This window comes from Mus caroli, chromosome 2 (assembly GCF_900094665.2).
Source record: "Mus caroli chromosome 2, CAROLI_EIJ_v1.1, whole genome shotgun sequence".
Taxonomy (NCBI): Eukaryota; Metazoa; Chordata; class Mammalia; order Rodentia; family Muridae; genus Mus; species Mus caroli.
The window spans coordinates 55689273-55717109 of record NC_034571.1 but is presented as its reverse complement, the minus strand read 5'-3'; the positions used below and the strand labels follow the sequence as shown (position 1 = coordinate 55717109).

Here is a 27837-nt window from a genome sequence, read left to right as displayed (position 1 = left end):
TGCACTGGGGGACCTCCAAGAAACCTGTCTGATTCATGGAGAACCCGGAAGACGTGTGTGTGTGTGTGTGTGTGTGTGTGTGTGTGTGTGTGTGTGTGTATGTGTGTGTGTGTGTGTGTGTGTGTTCGCGCGCGCCACCCTTCTTATTTAAAAAAAAAAAAGACAAAAAAGAAAAGAAAAACAGGAACTTCTGTCACTTTCTCAAGGTTTTCAGAAACACAGGGAAATCCTGTGATAGAGATACTGGGATAAGCCTGAGTCATACACACGCCTTTTCCTATTCTAATTTTGTTTCATACATTTTCTAACAGATTGAACTCCAAAGGCACTTGAAAGGTTACATCCGAATCCCCTGCCTGGAAAAGGAGTGGAACTGGCAGGTTTTAGTTTCAGTCTTTTGTTTTTAACATCTTTGTTTTGAAAGAAGGTTACTGAAGCCATGTTGTGATAAAAACCCCACAGCTTCTCAGCAGCAGCAATAACAACAACAAAAACCCTAGCTCTAAATTATGTTAAAAATGTGCAGGTCTGCTCAGAAAAGGTTAAACTCGTTTAGAGGTCAGTGACAGAATGCTTGTTGAAAAAGAAAAGGCAGCATTGCAGATCTTTTCCCTCCGTAATAAATCTCTAGTCTACACCCTCAGCCACAGAGACAGATCAATTAAGTTATCCCAGTAATGATAGCAGCAAAATGCACCCTTCCACGTAAACTGTGGTTCCATTAAGATCCAGATGTGTGGCACTCGAGCCTGGTGAGTTCTTTGTGGCGGTTTGCAGGATTATTGTTCCGGCTGTCCAGCATCAGTCCATCTGAAATGCTTCCTTGGGGTCACAAAGTACCATTTTCTATTTTACTTTCTTTGCCTCTTTTGTTTGTTAAAATTCCCCTTTAAAAGAAGTAAATAAATGTCCCTGGGTTTTAGTGCCCACGATGTCCAAGCCACAGCCTTTCTCCTGGATTAAGAAGTCCAATCTTTGGGTTACAAGTTTAAAATCTTTACTGATGACTTGGCTGAGATAGATATGCACAAGGTCAGGATTCACAGATGGGTATCTTGAAAACTCATTTCATGTGGCTTTATTTAAAATAAGTGTCCTCAGATGCTGTGTGCCAGCATCAACTTCAGAAGTGAGGCCAATTTACACTAAAGTATTCTCCCAACCCCTCCTCCCCCCACCCACCTCTCTCTACCTGAAAAGATGGCTAATTATGTTAGGGCCTTGTGTATTCATTTATTTGTTGTCAAAACCCAGCAGGGTGTTAGCTCTGAAATGGGAAAAGGCTAGGAGGGTGAGGCCTTTTACTGAGAGAGGCTGGAGGTTTGGTTGTGGAGGGGGGCACAGCCTGCTGGCTGGAGCATGCTGATAAGATGCTCTTTTCACAAGCCTCTCCTTAGACTCAAAGACTAAAAGGGCTGACTGAATCAGAAAAACAAACAGACTTTCTTTTTTCTATAGGCAAAGAAAGAAATGAATGTGTAGGCATTATACAGACACAAGACCCTGGGTACCAGTGGTATTTGAGTCAAAGGTTTCTTTTGTTAGTATTTTGCCATTCACTGAAAAAGCACACTTCAGCGCAGGGACCTGGTTACCGTGAGTGACTTCATGATCTCATCCTGGCTTAGCCTGAATGGGAAATTTAATTAATACTTCTTATAAGATGCTGTGATGCAAAGCTTTGCGCCTTTCAGTTCATAAATGCTTTCTTCAGTTTGGCGACAGAATTGGCAATTTTCAGGCATATAATGCAGTTTGATTTTCATCTAGAAAGACACAATCAGCTGTTAGGGGCTGATTTCAGATAACTTCCTTGAGGAATAAAAAGGAGTGTAAGGGATACTTAAATCATCTTTGGAAAGCATACGAGTCAGAATCACTCTTAGTATAGACACACACAGAATAGTAGTAGCTAACGATCACGGAGCACCTTACTACCTGCTGGCTGGCGTTTGGAATGTTTCTGTGGATTAACTGATTTCATCACATTGGCAGCGGCCCTGTGTGGTAGGTAATATTAGTCTCTACTTTACAGTGAACATTAAAGCATGGATTAAATAACTTGCCCAGAGACCATACCACCCAGCGTGCAGAGGCAGGACTTGAATCCTGGCCACCAGGCCTTTGGGACCTCATACTCCAATGGCCTTTTCTGCCATGAACATCCCAGGAAACACCCATGTAGAAATCCTCCGTGCCAGTACCTCTGACTCCCTGGTTCTCCACCCACCCCGTATGTATGTGAGTGTAGGTTGTGAGAGAGAAGGTGAAGAAGGATGTTCAGAGTTTGATCTGAAGAATGAGTTGGTGGTATTTGGTGGGAACATTGATGTCAGCATTTTGCGCCGGTGAGCGATTGTTAGTCCCTTTTGCACTTTACATATGGAGGAGTCACCCAGTTTCTGTGGAAGCAGAGGTGGGCCTTGCTCATCCTTCTCTCCCCAAGGGCTGTAACCAGGGCACCTGGGATAAACAGGATTTTCCTGCATCACAAGCCTGTGGGCACATACATACACCTGCTCAGCTCAGGCCAGTGGGGTGAGTCTGAATACTCCAGTGACTCCTTGCTAGTCAGTGCTAGATCAAGGTTATTAGTTTTAAGTTTCTGAAGAAATGGGCACATCCTCTCCCTGTGAGTTGTGACTTGCAAATATGATATTCCTTAAGTAGATACAGTCTGACTCTGTGAAACCAGCGTCCCCCAACGGAAACGAAACCATTAATCACGACGTTGGTAATTGTGAAAATATTTCATTGTGGCTTAAAAGGAACAGGAAGTGCCTCATACTTTAAAAGCCTTTACAGACTGAAAGTGGCTATTTCCAGTTTGATTTCAGGTTCTGTTTCTTGTCTTTTAAAAATCTTAACATCATTATTATCATTATTTTACACTCTTTTCATGTTTCCTTATTTCTTTCATGCCACTTCTTCCTTGGGTTAGTTGACTCAGTGATGTCATGCGGTATGAGTTTTGCAGATCGTGACACGTAGCCAGAGCCATTTTGGCTGAGAATGCTGCCCTAGTGGTCTGTCACAGGGTGTTAGAAGTAGGTGAACCAGTGACAAGAATTTCAGTGGGTCTGTCTCTCCTCAACTGATAGGCTTGCCTTCTCATAGGCGAGCTTAGCAAATCTTGCTCACTCTTGTCGAGCAAAGTACTTGCCACCCCAGTTTAAGTAGATTTACACAGTTTGCTGCTTTCTTGAAGATTAACTGGGTGTAGCTGCACGTGAGGAATTCCAGTGATTCACTGTTTGGCCTTGTTTAGAAGATGACATAGAAAGCTGTTGATTACTCCTCGCCAAGCCGTTTCTGCTCACAGCCACTTGAGTTTAGTGGAGCCTGTTTTGTAAAGTTTGTAGATTAAAGTTGTGTGGACCATGTTTTAAGTGAATAGTGCCTAAGCCAATCCCAACCCTCCCCCCCACCCCCCCCACACACACAAAGGCAAATGTTTAGGCAGAGATTGGAGGCTTGCTTGGAGGAAGTAGCAAGTACAAAATTGGTTTGTGTAAATAAAGTTCCATCTCTTTTTTTATATTCTACTCTGTGTGTTTGTGATTTGGTAGTATTTTATTTTATTTTATTTTATTTTGATGGAAAGTGATGGGTTTCAGATGCCTACCCATGGTCAGGCTTTTGTGAAGTCTACACTCCCATGGAGGATGAGCTCTGTTTCTGCTAGGTACGCCTTTTGGCATCTCACCAGATTTCCCATAGTTCACACTAGGTTTTGAATACATTTCTGGATTTTGTTTTCTCCTTCCTTCTTGACACAGACAGACAGCTGTCAAGAGCACACCCCCAGAGACTGTTAAAATTATTGCATTCTTGGCCTGTTTTCTTTGTGGGAGAGTCTCTGGGGATGTTTGTAATGTTCTCAGTGAGCAGTCAGTACTTAGGGCATATCCTTTCTTTTTTGTTGTGTTTAATCCCCACCCCACCCCCACCGTATCAGTATTAGATGGAGAAGAGACTGGGAATGAAATGGGTAGTGAAATGAGATGGCCTGGGAGTGAAAGCCAGGTCTTTGAGGTCCAGGGCTGGGTCTGCTACTAGAGAGAAAAAGGAAGACTCTGTCAAGAGCAGCTGAGCCTCCTGAAGGCTTCCCTTTCCTCGGTGACTCTGGAAGACATGGAGTGTATCCCGTGGCCTGGTTTAGCTTGGGGAATTGAGGCACTGTAATTTATTGGTGTTTGTTTGTTCCATAAACGCCTTTGCTCCAGGGTTAACAGCTAGCCTATTGAACATGGAGTGAACTCAGAATCTCAGATAACCCTCTTTTTTAAGGTACAAGTGTCTCAAATATGTTGTGCTGTGTGTTTTTATTTGCTAAATCAAGCAATTCTATCTTAGGGAACCCAATTCACTTTTTTAAAACTAGTTATAAAACATGATTATAAAACAACTATTCTTGTTTTCTTTCCCCCCACTTAGAAATTTGCCTCTTAGCACATCCCTTAAGGCCGATGGAACTGCAGATCTTACCCTTTACCTCCTTTCAGCCATTTTGGTCAGTGTTCCTCCTTCCTGCTCTCCATGTCACTTGGCTCAAGTCTACCTTTTCCAGGCCTCCTCACGTCCCTGAGCCAGGGGTTGTGCTGAGTAAAGATAATTGTGCATACTCACAAGGCGGTTGGGTTGTTGTTAATCCTTCTAAGGTGTTACTATTATTAATGTCCCCACAGAGCAGGTAGCAGCAAGCGGTCCCGGTCCCGGGAGGCTCTGTGAGATCTTAGGAGAACTCAACCCAGTCTCTAAAGAATGGGCCCTGTTTACAGCCTCAGAAGAAGGGACTGTGTTTAGGCTGTGGCAGCCTCAGAGGAGGGTATGAGGGCTTGGAGTTGGAAATGAAGTTCTCAACCAGGTTTAAAAGAGTATTTATTAGTAAGCAGAACCCTGGATCTCTCTCTGCCTTTAAGTGCTTGTTTGTGTGTTAAGAGCTGGTGCCATTTACCTTCTCTCTGGAGAACCAAGCCATCGACCTCTAGTGTTTAGTTTATGCAGGTATTTGAAAGCAGAGAGTAAAAAAAAAAAAGTACTGATCACACAAAAGACGTGTTTAAATTGCTTGAAAACTGACAGATTTGATCATTAGTGTGCCCGGACTGCTTTCCTGGAGTTTATCCTCTGTGGTGTTTGTATGTTTGATTTTTCAAAGATGTCATCTTTACCTTACTCAAAAATGGAAACATTTTTTTCCCTTTTGTCCTTGGGAGTCTGTAGGTGTTTTGGTGGGTGTTTGTTTTCAACTCTGTAAGGAGTGCTTGGCTCGCTCAGTTCTAATGCTTTCTGGAGTTTAAAATACATGGTAGACAAGGAGAAAGGTGTTTTCTGAGGTTAGACTAATGTTACTAGGTAAACAGGGAAACTGAATTCTGGATTAAGCTAAGGAATTAATGTAGCTGTTGGTATTTAACACTTTTTACAATGACAGAACAAATCCTGCCTTTCTTCCGATTATTAGGACCTGGAAAAGGTGGGCCTACTTTTAAGGGAATTCCAAAACAATGATATGTAAATTAGGGAAGCATATTTTGTGTTTGTTAGTTGCATATCCAATGTAATTTCTAAAATTTAACTTTAAAATATTGGGACTGAGCATAACGGTTATAGATGTAGCACTCAGGAAGCTAAGACAGGAAGGAGGATTCCAAGTTTGAGGCTAAGGCTGAGCTGCTCAGTCAGTAAATAAGTTTAACAAAGTACAGAAAAGTCAACCTGGGGAAGGAAATGTTCAAAAGGCAGCAGTGCATTGCTGCTTCTGTTGTAGAACATGCATGCCTGGCTTCCCCTCTTCGCTCTTTACATTGTCCTTCAGCCTTTCCGTCACTGGGGGTAGAGGGTACAAGGAAGGAGGAGTTCTTGGGTTATCAGTTTTCTTTTTTAAAGTGGAAACTCTTGAAATGGCAGTTATCTTTCGTTTTTCAACATTGTGGCGAAATACTAAAGAATTCCTTCATGTTGAGAATGTCCAGCAGCAGTATAGGGCTGACCTCCAGGGTGCAGACCTGCAGTCCCAGCTGCTGTGTAGGACACTCAGGGTCAGGCTGGGCAGCAGAGTAAAAAGGACCTCTTACGCACATACATACACACAACACTGTTGTTTCTCATGCAAATGCACACGCACACATGCACACACATGCACACACATGCAAATGCACACACACTCAGAAACTCATATACACACAGCACCGTTCTGCATGCACACATATACACACATGCTCATACACACAACGCTGTTGTTTCATACACACACATACACACAAACATACACACAGAGCCTTTTTCTCTTTCTCTTCCTGGGTTTCAGTTTTAAGGTGTGATTCTTGCTATTTCTGATTCTCTACCTTAAAAACAAAATCTTGTGCCACCTTTTTGGAAATTATTATTATGTGTGTGTGTGTGTGTGTGTGTAGCAACATTAGATTTCCTTTTTTGAACATACCACCTGAACTTTAAAAGAAATAAAAATTTAAGGAACTAATTTACGTGCATGAATTAGTGTAGGCGAGATGCAGCCAAATACGTGAAATTTCCTATTTTAGGTCACTGTTCTAGCTTGGTTTCTGTTGCTGTGTTAAACACTAGGACTAGAAGCAATTTGGAGGAAGAAGTTTATTTAACTTATACTTCTATGTCAATGTCTATCACTGAGGGGAGTCAGGATAGAACTCAAACTAGGAACTTTGGTTCAGGAATTGAAGCAGAGATGGTGGAAGAACACTACTTACTGGCTTACTTATTCAGCTTGGTCGCCCGTGCCTAGGGGTGACACTGCCCACAGTGGACCATATCAATCACTAATCAAGAAAAGAGCCCACAGACATGCCCACCAGCCAATCCCATGCAGGCAGTTCCTCAATTGTGGTTCCTTTCTCCAAAAGACTATAGTTAGTTTGTGTCGAGTTGACAAAACTAATCAGTATAGTTACTTTATAGAATGGCTTTTAATAGAAAGGGTGGAGAAATGCAACCGTTTTATGGACAGATAAGTGTTCCACACATTGAATTGCTGTATTACACGAGACAAATCCAAGCTGTTCCGCTTCTGTCACATTCCTCTGGTTGTAATTTATTTTGACTAGTCCTGATGGTCTTCATTGGGAACTTCCTTTGCTGCTTTTTTCAAAGTGTAGCATGGTGGGAGGTGCAACTTCCGAGAGGCGAGTTTTATGTAGAATGAAGTAGAGAGGATGTCTGTAAGCAGTAGAGGTCAGATCCGTTCAGCACTATAGAAGCACTTCCCGAGATGTAACCAAGGAGAGTCTCAGTGGCTAGGGGTCTTTGATACGTGCTGCAGCGGCTCTAAGGCTTGAGGAAGGGCGGGGGAAAATGGTTAGAGTAAGAGAAAACACAGAGTTACCGTGCTAGCTTTCTACTTCACTCCTCTGTGCTCATCCGTAGGTCGCTTGGCCATATCTTTGCAAGTACTATAATTTTGATGCTGTATGGGCTGGACAAGTATGTATCCTCATCATTTCACATTTGTCCTCTCCCTTCCTCTTCATGTCAGTCCTGTCATCCCGCACTTAGGTCCTCTGTTCTTTGGCCTCCTAGGAGGAACAGGCTATAAAGTATCATTTCCGTGGGACGGTAGCACTGCATGCCTTTATTCCCAGCACTTGGGAGGCAGAGGCAGGCGGCTCTCTTGAGTTTAAAAGGGAAAAAAAACAACAAGAACAAAAACAAAAGGCCCCACAGCATTGTGGTTTAAGACTGGTAAGTTCAACCTTTCCTATTCACCTGTTCTAGAGAGCACTTTGTATCTGTTTCCTGGTCTCAGTTTTACTGCTATCCACAAACTCAAACAAGAGTTAGGTTTTTCAGTTTCAGGGCAACTCAAAAGGGTTGTGTTAGTTTCTGGATGTGTGGTATAAGTTAAATGGTTTTCTAAATAGCCATAATAAGTCCTAGGAAGCAAAGAGCTGGTCCCGGAAGGTCCCGAGAGTGCTCAGAGCCCACCTGTTGAAATAGCTAAGGGATAGTTAGGACCCCAAAGAAAGCAATTCAGTTTTTTCGTAGGCATAGTTATACAGATGACAGACAGTACTCAAGCCCCTGAATTGGCACTTCAAATGTTACGCTTATTGACGGATGTCCTCCCACAGGTTTTGCACGGATGTGAAAGCTCTAAGACAAAGGCAGTGTTGAGGCTCCGGGATGTTGGCTGCATGGTACCTGCATTTCATTTCAAGTAGATGCTGAATTCCAGTCTAGGCTTTGAAGATGGAGGAGACAGGTTTTACTGGGGGACCAGTAAGTGGTTGAGGTTAGCAGGATGCAGGGCAGAGGTTGAAAGGCAGAGAGCTATGAGATCATGCTTATTAAAATAGACCAGAGCAGAGCCTGGGCTTAGAAGGTGCCATGATTGAAGGAGAGGTGTCAAATAGAGCCGTGCCAATGGGCTGGAGTGGCTATTAACAGACTGCTTGAGAGTAAAGGGTTTCAAGCAGAGGTCCCAAGTTTTAGTCTTGGTTAGGAGGTTGAAAAGCTAAGGTAGCTTGCTTGCTTATCAGTGGGCTAAGTGATAAGGTCAGCTCAGCTGGTCTGTTAAAGAGATTTTCTGCATTTTTTACATGTTATAATAAGGAGGGGTAGGATTGCTAAATTCTGTGGCTGACATTCTGTCCAGACACCAGGAATGCCAAGCGTCCTGTAGAGTTCACAGCAGTTTCTTGAAGGGAAATATCCAGTTTTTAATGTGTCTTTGTACTTCAAGGTAAGAACCGAAGTGGGCTGCATATATTTTTTGCTTCTGTGAGGGTTGCCTTCATGTCAGTGTGAAGGCTGCCTCACATGGGTGCATAGATTTATTCTTTTATGGTCACGTGGCATTCTCCAGTGTGGAAAACATATTCTGCAGATGTTTTTACTTAAAGTTTTTGCGTTTGTTTGTTTGTTTGGTGTGTGTGTGTGTGTGTGTGTGTGTGTGTGAGTGTGTGTGATCTACTTCCACCATGTTGGTCCCAGGGATCCAACTCAGGTAATCGGGTTTGGCAGCAAGCATCTTTTCCCATCGGGCCATCTCAGAAGCCTCAAATGTGTTTGGTTGTTGTTTGTTTGTTTGGGTCATTGTTACGTCACTGAAGACCAGGCTGACTAGAGAGCCTCCTGTTGCATTTATGAAATAAGAAAGGCCCAGAAGCTCGGTGTGGTAGTGTATGCCTTTAATCCCAATACTGGGGAGGGAGGTGGACCTCTTGTATTTGAGGACAGCCTGGTCTACAGAGAGAGTTCTAGGACATCCAGGGCTACACAGAGAAATCCCTTCTTGAAAGACAGAAACCACAAACAATCTAAAGTGCCACAGGTTAAAGCATCTCGCGGTAGCCAGCTCATCCTCACGTAAGAGAAAAAAGTCCATGAAAGGCCAGTGCGTTCGCTCTGACCATTTTAACTTGGCCCCACTGCTTGTGATCCCAAGTTTGTTCAGAAGGCCATTATAATATAGAACTGCAGCCTAGGGAGAGAAGTATTGGGAGTAAGAGAAGATATTCCAGGGAGCAGAGTGTCAAAGCGGGGGTGGGGGTGGTGGAGCATAAGTTCTAACCATCCAGGAAGGAGCAGGATGGGCCTTTGATACAGTAGGTGACAGAAATACCAGAACTCTGAAAGAATGCGGAGCCTCAGAAGCCCTTTGCAAGGAGAGCTTGTTGGCTCCAGTAAAGGATGCCCAGAGGTCATGGAAGACAAAGGCTGGTGAAAGGCAGCTGGAATTGTCTGTTGAGAGGTCACGATGTGTGTCTGTGGGTCTGAAGTTTCCACAGAACACTGTGTGCAATGGGGCAGGAGGAGTGAGCAGGAGGAAGCACATTCCAGAAGGTTTAAAGAAGAGATGAGTGAGGAGGGAGTGTCTTTTCGAAAGTCAGGCACCAGAAGAAAAAGAAAGAGTCCCCTCCCAGTTGAAGCCTGACTGTTTTAATCTGTTGGAGGTCCTTGCAAGAGCTGGTGGGGGTAGGCTTTGCTCTTAAGAGCCACTGAGGCAAGTGTTAGCCCTATTGGAAGGAGCCAGATGTGAGAATGTCAGAGCCTGCGAGGGTTAGTTGTGACACTGAGGTGTCAGTCGGGTGTTGGGTGTTTACTTCCTAGAGACCATTAGAGAGGGAACTGCAGTCTCAAGGAGTCCTGACAGGAGGCTTTAGAGTTCTTGGGAAATTGGTGAGCATCGAAACAGATGAAGAAAGAATGAGTAAGTGGGGGGAGGGCAGGGCGGTGGGGAGTAGGGAGGGGAGCTGGGAGGGCCAGCTGTCTGAGTCAGCCAGACACTGAGATCTTCAGCAGTCAGTGGGCTGGGTTCTGAGGAATGCGTTAGTGTGGTGTTTCTCATTGGTAAAGTGAGAACTGTATAAAACTTGAGCATTGATTGTTAGGCGTGCTGGAGGAGGTAGATAACTCAGGGAGGCCAGACATGTTCAGAATAAGGAGCCTGGCAGCTAGCTCCCTTCAGATGCAAAGAAAAGTCTGGGGAGTGAAAAAAAGAAAAAAAGAAAACTGCCATTTCAGTAACATAGTTTTTAAAATAAAATATGTTTTGACTATATTCTTTCCCTCTCCCCAACTCCTCGTAGATCCTCCCCACCTAACTTCAAAACAAGGAAAACAAAACAGTAAAATTAAAACCAATTAAAAAGAAGAAAACAAGACAAAAATACTAAAACACAACAAAAGAGGCACACTAAAAAACAGACACGAGCCTGAGGAGCCCTTTCATGTTGACCAAGTGCTGCTGGCCATGGGGCCTGCCCTGAAGTATGGTTGACAAGCAGGGTCAAAACTGACAGTGTAGTAATAGTAAGACCATCACACCCTAGGTCTCCAGCGTGGGAATCGTGGTACAAACCCTGATCTTGCCTGGTGGCCTTGTTGGAGTAGATGAAAGAACAGCACTGTCTTCCTTGTACAGGCAGAGGACGTGGGTGGCCTCTACTATCCTGTTGCTTCTGTTATAGTAGTTTTAGAATGAATCAAGTTGTGTTATATTTTCCCCGTTTTTAAAGTGAAACAGGATCTGAGTTTGTAGCCCAGGGTGATCCTATTTTTCCCTCCCAGCCTCCCAAGTCCCGGAGTTCTAGGCCTACACCATCATACACAGCACCCAGTCTTGTTTCATAGAGAATGCAGCCAACCATGAACCACAAACTGAGTATTGTGGGTTTTTTTTTTTAACCTGACCCTTTATTTCAGTTTAAGAAATTTCACTGACACTGTTCAAAAGCATCCCAAGTTGCTTTGAAAGACAAGATGTGGAGATAGTTGTGGCTTTCAACAAACTCATTAGTTGTATGGTTGTGAGGACATTTCTTAACGTTTCTTAGGTCTTCCTTTTCTCAACACAAAAATTCATGAGAATGGCTACTTGACATTCTTGAGGTGGAAGGTGGACTCACGTGTGCCATCTGACACGGCTGCTCTCGCTTGTCCCTGCTTCCCTTGTGAGGTGTCCCCTCACAAGTCAGTTTATGTAAACGCGTGTGGAGGCTGTGTAATCCTAACAGTGGAAGGAATTGTCATCATTCCGATCATTGACAGAAAATGTGGTGAGGAAAGGCTAAAACCATTCAGCCCTCACTGGAGAATGCATACACCGGTGTTGTGCCGGCACTGCCCAGCCCTGTGAACAGTGCAGAGATGCTGAGGGAGCTTGAGTGGATGCTCCACAATTAGGTGTTTTGATATTTGGTTTTAAGCTCCTGAACTTTGTTATTTAAAGCTGCTTCCCAGTTGTGTTCACTGAGATTTTCTGCTTCTATTAAATGTTGAAAGTGTTCCAGGAATTAAGATACTCAGTGTTGAGAAAGTTGGCGGTATCACGCACTGCTTAGTGTAGCTGAGGAGAAGTTTTTGAACTTCTGCAAGTGAAAATATTTATCCAGTTGTGTATGTATTTCATTCATGTTCTGGAATTACTTGATCATGGGACGCCTTAGTCCTACGTTATTAACAGTATGTTTGAAACCGTTTAAGCAACACTAGCTTTAAAGGAACCTTTACATTTGGCGCTGGAAGGGGTTGAAGAGATTATCTGGCCATGTGTCTGGTTTAATTTCTCCCAAAAGAGCTAACATCCAAAGCCATCCAGGAACGGTGAGGTCTCCCAGCTTGGGAAGCTTAGCTTTTTGACCCAGCCGTGTGAGATCCAGTTTTTTTTACCATTTTAGTTTCCACTTATGCCACACCCTTGCACCACAGCCATCATAATGAACATTAGTAAAGACTGTATTTTTTAACTAATGGTTGAGGGATCTTCAGAATTACTTTCATGAAAAGTGTTTGAAAGCCTCTCTGTGACCGGAGTGGTCCTGTGGTGGGCATGTGTTGAGTGAAGCCACTGTCAGTCAGCTTTCATTTCTCTTTTTGCTTTTAATTTCTTTTCTCTTAAGGCCGGTTTCCCCATCTCTTCTATTACTACTTTTTCAAGCATCTACCAAATCAGGATAACTGTGACTGGGAAAGCAACCCAGTTTAAAGTACCAGTGACCTGGAAAACCCACACACAATTATTAATGAATATTCTTTTGTTCTCAGGATTAGTTTCGTCTTTTCCATTTAATTGGCTGTGGGTAGGCACATCTGCCTGATGTTAGCCTCTTCCTGCTTTACTCTAGCAGGCAGGGTTTGCTGTGTGGTTTCTGGGCACAAGTTCCTGTGTAGGGGAGAACTTTGCAATGCCCCTGTGCCAAGAGCCCACCAGGGATGCCAGTCATGTGCTCTGAGGGGCTACTCCCTTGCGTTGTTATCAGAGATACTGCAGACACCAACTGCTCACGTGTAGTATTTGTTTTTAAGTGTATTATCCGTGCTCATAGCTGACTACTCTATAGAGTAACAGTGTAATGCCAGGCACTGCTCATGCACACCTGTAACTAGCACTAGGAAGTCAGATGCAGGAGGACTCCTGAGTTGTGGGTAGCCATAGATGCCTAAGCAAGACTCAGCCTCAGAAACCATCAGATCACAGCGATGTAGAAAACCTAGAGAGTCTTGAGAGAAATTTAAGGGAGAGTGTGTTTCAGATTCTGAAAGGTCCTGATCATTGTCTTTTAGTTAAATCTATGAAGTAAGATAGGAAACAGTACCCAGCGGGGTCGGGATTATTGATGGTCAAGAGGGATAATCAGTAGAGGCTTACTGTGGTATTATTGGTGCATTTCATGGTTTATCTCATGCTGGGCTGACAAGAGTGTAAGCTTTGTAGCTCTCAGTCTCAGCCACAGTTGTCTGGTACCAGCTTGACAACTTGGAAGCAGTTGTGGATGATCTAGGGGTGGCTGATGTAAAACTTACATACAAAAGCCAGCGTGAGCCGTGTTGATTCTATGTACCACAGTCTGCCTACTCTTCATGGGTGGATCCGTCTTTGTGGAATCTTTTACCTAGCGTGTACAAAAGGAGTAGAAAGAAAGTGAAGCCAAAGCAGACAGCAAGGATCCCTGCGAGCGAGCAAGCACAGTCAGTGTAAGATAAACAGCAAGTGAAACCATAGGAAGGTGGGTGTGATTCATAGCTTGCTCAGAAGGTTTTGAATTTAGGGTTCAATCTTAGATAACTTTGGTTATACATGGGGAAGCATTCTTGTGTTTATGTCATCCATGGTGTGTGTGAGCATTCTCTTTCTCTCCCTTCTCCGTGTGTGTGTGTGTGTCCATGCGCATGTGCATGTATGTGTGGCTGTGCATATAGAAGCCAGAAGTTCATGTCATGTGTCCTCTTTCAACCTCTGTCTTATTTTTGAGATAGATCCCCAGTGAACTTGGAGCTCACTGATGTGGTCAGACTACCCGGGATCTCCCCATCTTCCTCCTCCTGACTTACTTTGTTGAGTGTAGGTGTTAGGATGTGGACTTAGGTCCTCATGTTCCTGTAGCAAATGCTTGACAAACAGCCATCTTGTCAGCCTGACTTTGGTCACTTTTTTTTTTTTTTTTCTTACTTGGTCATAATACTGAAATGGTGGGAACATTGTAAAACACAAAAGGCTACTTGGAGCAAAACATTTTCTTCGAATGTGTTTTTAGTGACATAGCTGTTTTACTGGTATAGAAACAAATAGCAGGGAAACACCGTGCAGTAGTGGGCTGGGCCACTGTGAGGCGTGTCATCTACTAGGCTCATTTCAGCCTAGTAGATGCTTCCGCCCTGTTCTGAGGCTAGACAGATCAGGGCACTGGCAGAGCCATGCTTCCTCTCAGGAGCCCAGAGTGCTGGAGCAGGCTTTCCCCTTGCTTTTTGCTCTTGCCTAACATTGTCATTGAAACTCTTACTCTCACGGTGTCTCCCTGTGCCCAGAGTTTCTCCTCTGTTCATCTATAACAGTCATGGTGTTTGGGTCCCTGCGTTTAGACATTTGACTATAAAGAAGGTCACATTCCAGGATACGGAGGTGGAGGGGACAGTGTCAGAATTCTAGGCTGCCTTAGGGGGTTACATTTCATCGCTAACAGCATTCATTTATTTGAGGCAGAACTCCTCAGTTGGGCCTTAATGGCATCCATAGTCATAAGAGCTTCAATAATGGAAGTATTTATATTGGTGACACACTGTCCGTAGTTGTAAGGACATTTTCTCTTTTGTGGCTGAATTTTAACTTGGAGGTTAGAAGATTCTTCTTCATTCAGAGCTCAAACATACAAATGATTCTAGAAGCATCTTCCAACTGTAGTCTTCAAGGAGCTTCAGAACTCCTGCTCTGCTTCAGCCAAGCCCATTCCCATCCTTCTGGCCTGAAGCTTCTCCCAGCTTCTAGAAGTCTCTTTTTTCCCCTGCTCTCTCCTAGGCCTTTGTTAGACCATTACAAATGGCAGCAGAACTCTGTCTTCCCACCTTCAGGTCCCCTCCCTCTTGTCTCTTAAGTTCTACCTGAAACTTGTGTTAGAGCTGAGCCCTCCTGATGTGGTTTTCATCCACCACACCTGAGTGGTAGTGTGGGCAGAGTGGAAAAACCCAGGCATTCACTGTCTTTATCTGCAAAGGGGATTCCTGGGCCCCCGCGTTGGAGAAGTCAGGTTGTTTGTGGGGAGTGGAAATGACTCCTACCATTATTAGGGAAGATTGTTGGAAGAGATTCTTGCCCATTTGTAATTTTCATTTGAAAGTTACTGTGTTAGAATGTAAAGAGGAGTTACAATGTAACTTTTTGCATACTTAAACAGGAACTTATGTGTCTGCTTCATTAACAAACAGGTGTTTCACTTTTGTTAGCCTTCACTTAAAAAAATTTTTTTTTCCTGATTGGTTAATAGAGAACAAATCTCAGATGGCACTAATTTGTAAGGAAATCAGCTAAATTCGTCCTTTCTTTGTACAAAGGGTTCTTTCTTGTGTGTTATGATTGCTTGAATTGTTCCTTCACCCTTTGATTGGCTGTGTGTCTTTTTACAAGTCAGATTGCTAAATGTATGTGCGCTGTGGAGTCTCTTCCTATGGAGCATTGGGGTTGTGTGCTTTGTGCATATTTGAAGGGCACAATATTTGCTGATTCTATTCAGTTTCTTTCAATTTTTTTTTTTCTTTACTGTATTTAAAACAGGAATTTAGTCAGGCCCAGTTTTCAAAAACCACACCCAACATGTGAAGTTAGGCATGCTTAGTAGCCACTGTCTGAGCAAGCTTCTGTCTGTCCCTGTTTGGCAGCGCTAAGTGTCAGGAAATACACCTTAGGTGCTCTGCACTTTCTGCCCCAAATGAGGTCACTGGATTTTTCAAGGGAGCCGGTTTTGTTTGTTTTGACCTAGGGAAGCACGTAGAGTTGTAACCTAGAGAATTGAACATTGAACTCGTGGTATGCCAGTTCGAGGGAAGCTGTGAAACCTCTCAGGTCTGAACGATGTCAGAGCAAGGAAACAGAAAATGCTCAGCTCAGCTTGGCTCAGGATATGGAGGGTGTGTCCTGAGAGGGTGAAGTTTTAGGACAGGAGAAGCCTTTTCCTGTTGTCTCTCAAGTGTCATCTGAAGAGAGTCAGGAAGCAGAGTCTGTGGGGAATTAGGGACAGTGGTAGCTGCTTTGTAAAGGACATAGACACAGAGCCCAGAGTACCCCAAGTATGCAAATGCATCTTAGGGACCGTGGGCAGGACCAGGCTTAACACCAGGACCTCTGAATTTTAGGGGCAGTCTGCTCTCTTCTCTTTTGCTATTTCTTAAGTGTGGCTGGTCATAATCAAAATCTCAAACATGAAAACGATTGTCTCCATATTATGCATTCCCAACATGATGGGGACATGCAGGGTTCTGTGGGTGATTTAGAAACCTGTAGAAATCTGAGGAGCTCCTCATAGGGCTTCCTGTGTCTTCTCAGTGGTGGAAAATGCACTGTCTCACACCAGTAATCTATAAGCCTAGAGGTAACACTGACAGGAAACATACATGTGTGGTGGAGAATGACAGGTTCCTGAGCAAGTGAGTCAGAACTGACTCTAAAGAAAAACAGGGACTCTTCACTTAAAGCTGATGTAAGAAAGTTCCTTGGAACCCTCATTAGCCTGAGCCCTGGCAGAGCTAAACTCATCTCCTAGAGACCTGCGAGTGTGTGTCTGCAGGAAAGGGCTTCGGGTGAGTCTGCATAGGTGCTGAGTCAGCAGAAGCTTCAGGGCCACTGTGATTCCAGGACCCAGCTGAAACTCAGAGACCCAGGATGGGGAATGACTTCTGTTTCCTTGTTTTCTTTCTTGACACCTTATTTTGCCCTGTACATTTTTATGTAACTCCCTAGTGTGTGTGTGTGTGTGTGTGTGTGTGTGTGTGTGTGTATTGGGATCCAGGAGTCTTGTGGGAAAGTTAGAGCAAGAAGCAGAGATTCCAAAGCATCGCAGAGACCATGTACAGGGATGGCAATGAATTGGCATTTTCCTCCTGGGCTGCCCTTTCTCCTCATCCTCTATGCAGTCACCCTAGGCAGGGCTGCTTCTTTGGCAGCAGATACAGTGCAGCTTCACTCCACTATCAACAGGCAGGTTGGCAGTCTAGGCAAGAGGCCAGGAGGCCATGGTGTACAGCTCCTCTCACCATCCCCAGACATTCAGCATCTGTTCACCTAACTTTAAAAGTAAATGCATTACTGAGTATTTTAGGGGGAAAATTAGTGATTCAAAGCTTTTACTAACCTGTAAAGGCTTACCTAGAACTTACTCGCCCCTCTTATTTTTTCTCCTTTTTCATTTTAATGGAGTTTTAGGACGGGTGGCGCCATCTTAAGTTCTTACCCTTCTTGCCAGCAAAGGTCGATCACACAATACACTGGGTAGAGGGAAAATATCCTTAGTGGTAGTGGAAGATGTAAATTTCTGGCCTTCTGTACTACCCGCCTTCAAGCTTGAGAAGAGCACAGACAGAGCAACCCTAGTGGAGCACGTGCCCGTGTCTAATACCCCTCCACCCATGCTAGTCTCCACTTCAGGTATTAGAAGGTATGTGCTGGAATTCCAGGATTTCAGAGAGGCTCTAGCCAATGCATGTGTACTTAGGACTTACAGGTCATTGGACTAACCAATGAGAAGGTCCAGGCAGTCTAATGGTTTTGAGGATAGCCTTTCCTAAGGAGCCACGTCCCATCCCACCCCCACCCTCACCTGCCTCTTATATTTTACCACTTGAACTCAGTGTGATTTGTTCCACTCTGTTTTTAATGTGCTTGTGCAAAAGAGCTTGAGAGTAGGAGGTGGGAGACTGGACCAGCACTGTGTATAGGTCAGTTTTAAGATTAGAACTGGCTGTGGCATATTTAGAGAGAGGCCTGGGAAAGATGGGCTTGGCACAGCCTATACTGGCAGAGCACTTCCTACTAGCTTGACATCTTCCTGAGGCTCTGTTGTCTGTACTTACACAATGTCTTGATGGACCTTGAGTTGGAATGGAATCAGTGACCCAGTCTTCATGTTACACACATCAAGACTAAGAGAAAAGTGAGTTTGCCAAGGGCAAACAGAGCGTGGTCACGGTGACCTCTGAACTCCAGCAGTCTGCTTCCAGAGTCCGCCCCATGGCAGGATTGCTCTACTTCCTTCAAGGTCATCCTCTAGGTTTTGAGGAGCACCACTGTAAAATGATAGTTCTCATCACAGAATAACATGGGGTTGAAGGCAGAGTCTAGACTTGCTCTATAGCAATACTTCTGAAATAAGTGGAAGCATTTGCTATCTTCTAATGACAATCTTCTTTATTTTTCCTGGTGTGTGACAAAATTTTCCTAGGTAGACACAACACATGCATCTAGCCACCCCCACATAGGAACCCACAACAAATCAAAGTCTGAATATGAACAAAGTCCAATTGAGTTTTATTAGGTTTCCTTAAAGGAGTAAGGATGAGGGGTTAGGTTACTCATTGGGGTGCCAACATTACCAAGAACCACCCCACCCCAACCCCCCACCCCCAGCATGTGAGAGCTTATAAAGTGGGGGAACCTCAAACACATCCCACAGTTTGCAGGCAGCTCCACAAGTTGGTCAAGGTCCTCTCCAAGTGGCTGTGGTCTACACCTTGCCCAGACAGCTCAGCTGATTTCTGCTGCTTCTGAACAGGACAGTTGGCCTGATCTTTGCTGCTTGGTTCAGCTGGAAGTCTTCTTTTGTAGTTTAAGCTCAGCTTTTGATGTTTAAAAGGCCAGGAGGGATCTATGAATCTGGTCAGTTTCAGGGACTTCCTGAAGCTATTTCAAATGGTTTACCTACTGAAAGACCATCTCTGCAGGATGGATTGTTTCAACCTTGGAGTTACCTGTTACCTAACGCTCCACCCCTTCCTCCTGTTCTTACATTCTTTTGCCCCCTGTTCTTACATTCTTTTGCCCCCTTTATCCACAGTGATCCCTGAGCCATGATATCTAATAGCTGTAGTTGTCTACATGTGTTGAAGGGTTTGGCCACTGTAATGCAGGCCACTGTGCCACAAGTTTTCTAGACACTTGCTCTCCAGAGCAGCACTAGTGGTTAGGAGTCGAGGCTGACAGCAATGGATATTTCTGGGCATAAACCACACATTTAGAAGGCAGTTAGATACCACATTTGTCTAGTAAAATAATAGAAGTTGCTTCCCCATTGGGACGCATGACCTTCCTAGCATGATTTTTGTTTGTTTGTTTGGTAGGTTGGTTTTGTTTGTTTGTTTCCTAGCTTAACAGTACTGACTTCCTCTGGTGGAGCAGGCCTTAAATTCAGTTAGAAAGCTGTTGGTCTTATCCACAATAGGCAAGCCATTATTGGACAAGCAGGCATATCCCACCTAGGATGTCAGTACTGAGTCACACAGGGTCCATAGCCAAGCAGGGATTGTCAGGGAGAGTTCAGCAGCAGCCTGCTGTGGTCCCTTCCAGCACTATAAAAGCCAGCGGGGTGAAACTTTCCAGTTAAATCCTAGCTTAATTTGTCTATGTCCTGTAGTCAAAGCATGTGGTGTGCTCAGCTATAGGGCCTTCCTGTCTAGTTCTGCCATACAACCAAGAGTAGTAGCAGTGGCCTTTATGAGTTTCCTCAGGCTTCCCTGGCTCTCACAGGAAGGTGGGGATTTCATTCAGTAACCTTATAGCTTCTGGGAGTGTCCGTTTTCTGCCCATTAGGGAACCTTTGGGATCACCCCCACCCCCACCCCCACCCCACCCCCGTTTCAGTTAACCCAGCCCCAGCGGGGCTGTAAGATACATGGAAATAGCATTACACCTGCTTGTCTCTTCAGCGGCTTTACAAATCTGCAAAATGCTCAAAGGTTAGCATTGTATGTATCATCTGTATAACAAAACCTTTCCCGTGGATAAGTAGGCCAGGCAGCATCCAGAACCACCATTCCAGGTTAGAGGTTACATAGATAACCGTGGTGAAATACTCTACAAGTCCATTGTTACCTGGCCTCAGCCAAGTATCAGGTGATTCCTAACGTTCACAGCTAAGAAGATGCTGAAGTGGACATCAGCAAGGTCTACAGCCTGGACATGCTCCATGCATTTAGATCAGACGCTTTCTCCATAGATTAAGATGCAGTACAAAGCATGGGTGGGAGACACTAAGTTAATTAGCTCGCTGTAATCCTCAGTCATTCTCTCTCTGAGCCCTTCATTGTGCTTCCATATCTTACAGCTCTTCCTCAGAGTCTCCCTCCATACTTGACTAACTCAGTGGGCCTGACTTAGTCTGCTCAGACCCTATGGTTAAAGCAGTAGATGACTCTTGATATACCTTCTGGCTCCCTGGATCAGCCAGGTCCTGGGTTTGCTAAGGCCTCCCCATTCACCATACTTGGCTGTTGGGGAGTTTCTGTGTGGGCAAACCATTTCCACCCCCTAGCGTTTTTTTGCTGGAGGGATGTATACCATTCTCAGTATGAGTGATAATTACTCAACCTTGGAACAGGCTGATCATCTTCATCTGTATTGTTCTATTGAAGATTCCCTCTGAGAACTCCTCCTCGGGCTTTTAAGCCCCTCAGCAGCTCCTTAGCACACAGTGGCTTTCCATCAATTTTTCCCTTGGAAGTCCATCTTGCTACAGATCTTTGTATTTGAGGAATTTGGATAGACTCTTCCTTGGTTTTACCTTTATCTCCTTTACCTCGTTCTTTTACTTTATGGGCACTCTGTACATGCTGGTCTAAGCCCCCTAGACCTGCCAAAGCTTTCCTACTTTATACATATTTTTGCCCCACAGAGGGCTCAGCAAAGCCAAGAAGCTTCCGTAACAGCCTGGAGATCCCTGCTACATCAACCTTTTAACTCCTCTGTGAACGTAGTTCTATCAACTCAGAACTGGAGTTCAAACACGGCTCCTCCATATTCCTGGTTCCCTCAATAGCACCTGCCCCTCCTTTATGGTTTTCCATTCCTGGACATTATAGGGACTTCAGATGGACATGATAAAGTGTTCCCAATGGCTATGCCAGTCCATCAAGGACTGACTTCCCTCAAACTGCCTGGGGTTATGTGGGCTTTGCCTTAAGGAAGGAGGGGTAGATAATATTACTCAGTTTTCCTGCCTCCACAGAAGTCAGGTTGATCCCCATCTGCTCCCATGCCCCGCAGCCTCACAAGCCAGGCTGAGACATGCTCTTTCTTTGCCTGTTTGTCTTCCATAATTTAAGCATTTGGATCTGAGTACCCCTCATCACCCCAGTTCCTTGCATTGGACCATGTTAATGTCCCTATCTGTATGCTGGACCACAGACTTGTCCTCTTTTTTCTAATGGTTGGACTTGAGGGGTAACTTTTTACCCTTTACCGTAGCGTGCCCATCCTCTTGTTTATCTAATTTACTTGCCTCCTCAGAGGCTAAAACAGGAGACACTGCCACATATTCCTTTCTTGTTGCAGTTACTTTTCTCTGATATGATAAAAGTTCAGAATATGAACAAGTTCCTGCTTGGCCACTATCTAAGTCTCAGGTGCATTTCTAACTGTACACAACAGGCCAGGCAGCCTCCGCTGCCATTTGCTGACAGTCACGATCCTTGTGTGCTAAAGGATCTTAAGGACTTCCCCATAACCTTTAACTGTTTTCAGGGCATCTCCATATTCACAGGGTGGACCCCACTCATCAAGCAGACATACCACCCCATACCACAGAGATGAAGTCTGATGCCATCCTGGGATTGCTCCCTCAGACACTCCCAATCCTGATGGCTCACCCTTATTGGATATTTTAGTGCCATAGCAAGGTCCACGCAGCTCCTGACACACCACAAAGGCAACCAACACACAGCAGGAAAAGACAACTCTGGAATTTCCTGGTTGGATGACTCCTGCTCAGCATCCCCCCCACCCCCACCCCCACCCCCACCTCCAGGCTCCTCAATCTCAGTTGTGCTCCTTGTTCCCTGTAGCCAGGACTGTTCACAAACTCCTTTCCAACTCACCTTTGATTCCATCATGACCTTGTTTGAGTGAGTAGACATGGGTGTTGCATCTCCACAGGAAAAGTTGGGTCACACACTAATTGTCCTGTGGCTGGGAGGTCATAGGTCCCAATGGGGAAGCAACTTCTACTATTTTACAGTGTTTCTATCAAATTGCCTTCTAAACATGTGCTTTTAACATCCAGAGATAGCCATAGTTCTCAGCCTTAACTCATAACCACTGCTAGTGCTCTGGAGAACAAGTAACTGTAGCTATGACACAGTAGTCTACTTCTTAGCCATAGGTGGGCATCTATAGTCACCCCCCTCCAAGGCTCAGGATCATTGTGGAAAAGGAGAAAAGATTCTAAGAGCAGGGGGAAGAGGTGGCGTGTTGCATAATAGTTTCCTTCAAGATTGAGACATTCCATCCTGCAGGGAAGCTCTTGAAGCAGGAAGGTAAACAGCTCAAAATAGCTTCAGGAAGTCCCTGAAACTGACTAGATTCACTAAGCCCTTTCCTGCCAAAGTAAACAATAAGAGCCAAGAGTGACCCTAAGACAATGGGAAATCAAGCTGTAAAAAGTCTCTCAGACAAGCAAAGCTTCTATGAAGACTCTCTAAGACTAGAGCAGCAGCCTGGAAGAAGACAGAAGTAGAGAAGCTACCTGGAAAACTTTTCAAACCAACTGAGGCACTTGGAAAGGACACTCTACAACCTTTTGAGCTGCATGCAGGGTCTGTTCTATGCTCCAGGTTCACAGTTTTGTGAGCTGTCACCCATGCTGAGGTGGACCTTAGTAAAATACAGCTGTCTCTGAGTTATTTTGGTGCCTGTAAGCAATCCTTTACCCATATTCCTGTAAGTCTAACCCAAATAAAACTCTAAATTAGTTGAGCAGCTTGGACTTTGGTGGTATCCATGCTTTGGTCTGTTGTGGGCTCTTGTCTGGGTTGAGTAGACATGTCTTGTGTCTCCACAGGAAAAGTCTTGTCACACATCACCTCTCTCCACAGTGTCCATGCCATAGGTACAAGTTCAGCTTGGCTAAGGGGATAGTTAAGATGATACGTATTCTATGAAGGATCTGAATGTGGCTATAGAATTGATTGATTGATGTGGCTATAGAATTGATTGGTAGGAAAGCTTATGTAAAATAGCTCTCAGTACAAATCCTATAACTCACTGCCTGGTGTTTTAAAAAAATGCTGGGGAAGCCAGAATAGCCCCTTAGAGAAACTACTACAGTGGTTTGAATAATACCCCCCATAAAATTCATTGAACTAGAGCCTTAGAATGTGACTTTATTTGAAACAAGGTCACTGTAGGGATCTTGAGATAAAATCTGACTGGCTTTAAGTTGGGAACAGGTGTGGTTTGAATGGGAAATGTCTCTCATCGACTCAAGTGTTTGAATATTTGCACTGTTTGGGAAGTTCTCAGAAATGGAAAGAAATGGGTCTTTTCTGAAGGAACAATGTCTCTAGAGGCAGGCTTTATGGGTTCTCCCGCAGCTTTGGAACTGTAAACCAGTCTAAACTCGTTCTCCGTAGGTTGCTCATGTCAAGTTATTATATCAGAACAACAGAAACAACTAAGGCAAGCAAAACCCAAAAAGCCAACCCCAGATACCTCCACAAAACCTCTTTATCTCCTACTTAGCTAAGGTTAAAACCAATTATAAAGTTTTGGAGTGATGGTGTCATTTTTAAGTTGAAAGTCTAATAGAGTGAATCCTGACTGGTCTGAACACAAGCCTATCTGAGTAGATGTGGCCATCTCCAAAGGCCAGAGGAGCCCAGAGTGACTGTATCCTCTGGAGGGCTTATCGAGATTCTGATTAATGTGTGCAGAGGAGACAGGCCCTACACAACCTGTGTATCTAAAAGCTGGAAGATTAGGAATGTTAGGACTCAGGGTTTTTTGTGTTTGTAGGGTTTTTTTTTTTTCCTTTCTGAATTATTAGTCACATGGAGGTGAGAAATTGCTCAGATATGCTCCAGTCTGCAGAGGACATAGAAAATTCTCCAGTGACAGAAAAGATTCCGTTTCAACCAGGAAAGTGACACAGTTTATATATTTCTCCCCAGATGTCAGACTTCTTCCCAAAGTATTTAGTCTTCCTCACCATCTAGCACCACCATCTTTATGTGCTGGGGCTATTAAGCATTCAACATTAGCATTGAGTTTGTAAGTTAATGGCTCCAAATGTGCTAGTCCATGGCTGTGGCTCTGCGACAGACTCTGGGTAATAGGGACCGAGGACTACTAGGCGTGACCTCTGGTCCTCAAGGGGTTTATAGGATAGTATAGGATAGAATTGTTCTTTCATCCAAAGCTGATAATCTTTTGTTGAGATAAATATCATACTTTGGGAGCATTAGAAAGCAATGTGTCCCTTGAATGTCTCTTAGCTGTAACCCTTTCCTCCTGGCGGTGCTGTTTGGGATGCAGGAAGGAACGACATACCTTTCAGTTTCACATCTGACAACCCGTTTCTTGAGCCAAGACTTTGGGTTATGTTTATTTGGGAAGGCTTTAATAGCGGTTGTTAGGAATGCTGTTTATAGCAAAGATGAGTTTCTACAAATGTGCTGGTCCATGATTTTCACTTGACCTCTGTTAAGCTCTGCAACAGACTTTGGGCAATAGGGACTTTATGTGGTGATCTATGTGGTAAAATAGTATTATATATCAAGTAAGGCCCCAATCCAGTGAAACAAAGTGTCACCCTCCCTTCGATTTCTCTACTGAATAGCTACTGGGTAGGTCACCACAATGCTTTGTTTCATAAGCAGATAGCCACTTGCTCTCTAATCTTGAGGAAATCTGTAGCTCTCTCTTTGTCCTTATCTGAAAAATGGCAATAAGGGCACCCTTTTGTCATTAAATGGGAGAATTTACACAGATCACTTATTTGGTGTGAGAAACAAACAGTGCTCAGTAATATTAGCCATCAATGCTATGAATGATAGTTCCTTATTTATTTCATGGTTTCAAATATTTCATGGTTTAGAATGCTTGAGTTATGCGTATTGAGCAGTGCTGGGATCAAACCCAGGGCTTTGCTAGGCAGCACTCCACTGCTGAGCCATATACTCTGACCTTACTTTGCTATTTTTAAAGACTCCCTAGCTTGTTTGATGGTAAAGAAAGAAAGGGTGGGTGGGTGGGACTAATATATACACAATCTTTGTGGTAAGTCAAGAGGTGAACCCCGCCTGCTGTTAAGAAGCAACTTCGAATCTCGTTTTTTTCCTCATTTCTAGGATGATAGCTGAGATTTCTGTATCAGCTATTGTTAAGAGAGGTAAGATTGGTAATTTGAAGTAAAGGATAAAGGCATGGAAGGAAAGACTACAATGCAAGCAGGCCTGCTTGAACTTCTGGGCATATATATATATATATATATATATATATATATATATGTTTAAAACCAATCAAGACAGGGCGGTTTGATTTTAGATTCTTTTGATTTAGATCATCTTCTTTATTGGCTTGGTGGTGGTGGTCCTTCTGTAGTTATGTGACTTGGGATCTATTTCCGTCCTACAGGAGAGAGATCTGCCACATGCAACTGATAGACACGTTTGGTGTCCTGCCCATGGTGTAGACATGGAACCTTGTCTTCTCCTTCCTAAGTAGTTTTCCTTTCTTAGTTCTGTTTCTAAGAGAATAAGCCAGCCCACCTCTGCTCTAGATCCTAATTCTTAAACGTGACTGATAACTACTGTTTTGAATTTAAATCTAGTTTAAAAACTTCTCCAAAGACTTGACTTTTCTGAATCTGAATCGGTGAAGTTGCCTTTACAAGGGGGTATTTGTCCTTCCCCTGAATTCTTGTCCCTTTGGAAACGGTTTAGCAATGCACAGTTCTCTGGTTTCAGCATGTCTATCCACCTAACTCGGAGACTGTCATGTCATGTCATGTTCCTATCTGCTCAGTTCTCGAAAGGACTGTGCAGTGTCTGGCCTGGGTTTCCCTTTCCTCTTCTGGAACACTTGGCAGTTGTTTGAGTGTGGGTGGAGTAGAGAGCTGACTCCTTCCACTGTCATAGTGTGGAGTCCCTGAAAGCCAGTTTCCCCTTAGCTCTAACTTGTTTCCTGTTTCCTGTGGTGGAGGGAGAGGGGGTGGGGATGGAGGCTCCTCCTCGTTTTTTCATTCAGGGGAACAGGGACTTGTGAGGCCTGTTGCTAATAATTTGGATTAATATGGGATAACAGTAGAGAGGAACAGACTGTGTGTTCTGTTATGTGCAGCAAATGTAAAATATTTTTAATAAAGCTAACCTTAATGAAAAGATGGGGAAATACAAACACAAGAACCAAATATCACAAGCCCACCAGTATCTTCCTCAAAGCCTGGAATAAGAACTGGAGAGCCAGATCTCTCTGTAGCACAGGACACATTAGGTAGGAGCTATGAGACATCTTCAGTGTAGAGAGCACTATGCACCAGGAGATGATGAGCCCATGGCTTGTAACCTTAGTAACAAAAATGCAAAAGGTATTCAGCAGCCTACATACTTGCACTTTTCTACTGCTGAGCAATACATTTTATATAGGATAATGTGATATAATTTTAGAATCTAAAGAAGAAAAGCCATGATTGAATTACATAAATTTTGATTTTTTTTTTTTTTTTTTTTTAAATTTTGAGATGGCATCTCACTATGCATCCCTGTCTGGCCTAAAACTCACTACATAGACCAAGCTGACCTCCTACTCATAGAGATCTACCCACTCCTGCCTAGTGGGATTAAAGGTGTTTGCTACTATGCCCAGTTTGAATTCTGTAAAATGTTTAAGATTCTCCTTCACAGAATGAGGTTTTCCTTCAGTCTGCTTTGTTAAAGATAAAAAGAAGAAATACCTGAACCAGCATTGACTTTCAGTTTCCAAGGCACCCATATTTCCTAAGCTTGATTCCTCCGTGGCTTTGCTGATGGACAGCCATGCCTGGGGATGACTTCCAGGAGGAGTTGACAGTCTTGGAGAGATTGTTAGCGCAAACACTATGTTCACCTAGGTAGTCAGAATGTGACATGTAAAGTAATGTGTCCCTGGGAAAATGGAAAATGCCAGGTAATTGATGAAATAATGACTCAAAATACTGATGATGAAAAGTCGCCCCGAGTGTCCAGGAGGTTGCTGGGAACAGGATCTGTACAGATTCTTGGACTCTGTAAGGAAACCTAGTTTGTCCAGAAAGTAAATCTGAAGTTTTGCATTTATGAACTTCCGATAAAAGGAAACACTAGTAAACAGAAGGAAAAGTCTTACAAATAACCCATTTAAGAAAATTAAACAGTCAATGTCACTTTTTAAAGTATATGGGTTTATGACATGCAAAGCGGGCCCTCCAACGGTTCTTAATCCAAGCCAATGAAAATACCAGTTCACCTTGAATGTATTCCTTAAAACCATTTGATTCTTGTATTTTCATGGCGATTGTTCAAATGAGGACCAGGGCATGCTACTTACCAAGTTGTACTACAAAACAAAAACAAACAAACAACACACAGATCTGAACCTAGCTATGGACAGCCCCGTGAAGTCACCTAGAGATCAGCAGTGGATAAATACGGGATGCTTGCAGTGTGGATGCCAAGAGCCACAATAAAGACACACTGTGGCCCCAGTGTCTTAGCAGAGCTAGAGTGTCAAGTCCACTGGTTCTGTGGAAGTTTCTTAGGGAAGGTCCTGCTGTTGTCATCCTTGGTGTTTCACAACCTGTGAGCACTGGGGCCTGATAATATCTTCTGTGGGAACACAGATCTGAATTTCCCTCTACTTTTTGTGGTGACATTGGACACATGGTTTGACTTCAGGAGGCCCAAAGAGTGAAAAGTTAGGCTTAGTTTGTGTTTCTCAACGTTTTATAACCAGACTCCCTTTTTGAGGGGGGGAAAGGAGGAGGGTCCCATTCTCTTCATCCCTCAAAAGAACTATCTTTACTAAACCCCTCCCTCCTCCCTCAGGAGGAGGCAGTGGGAAGAATTGTAAGAGCCAGAGGTGGCGAA

At 43.9% G+C, this 27837-nt stretch overlaps 1 protein-coding gene across 9 annotated transcripts in view; it reads left to right on the top strand.

The window, feature by feature from the left end:
* Positions 1–27837, top strand: part of Rbms1 (RNA binding motif single stranded interacting protein 1) — a 214857-nt gene that overhangs the window by 83809 nt on the left and 103211 nt on the right. Inside the window, exons 1-2 of one of the 9 annotated variants that reach the window (XM_021184353.2) lie at positions 9087–9348; positions 10093–10192. The exons of 6 other annotated variants lie outside the window; for them this stretch is intronic. The gene's annotated coding sequence lies outside the window, so the exon portion shown is untranslated. Of the gene's footprint in view, positions 1–9086; positions 9349–9872; positions 10193–27837 lie in introns of those variants that run through there. 2 more of the 9 variants (XM_021184363.2, XM_029470075.1) reach the window with 2 other exon arrangements.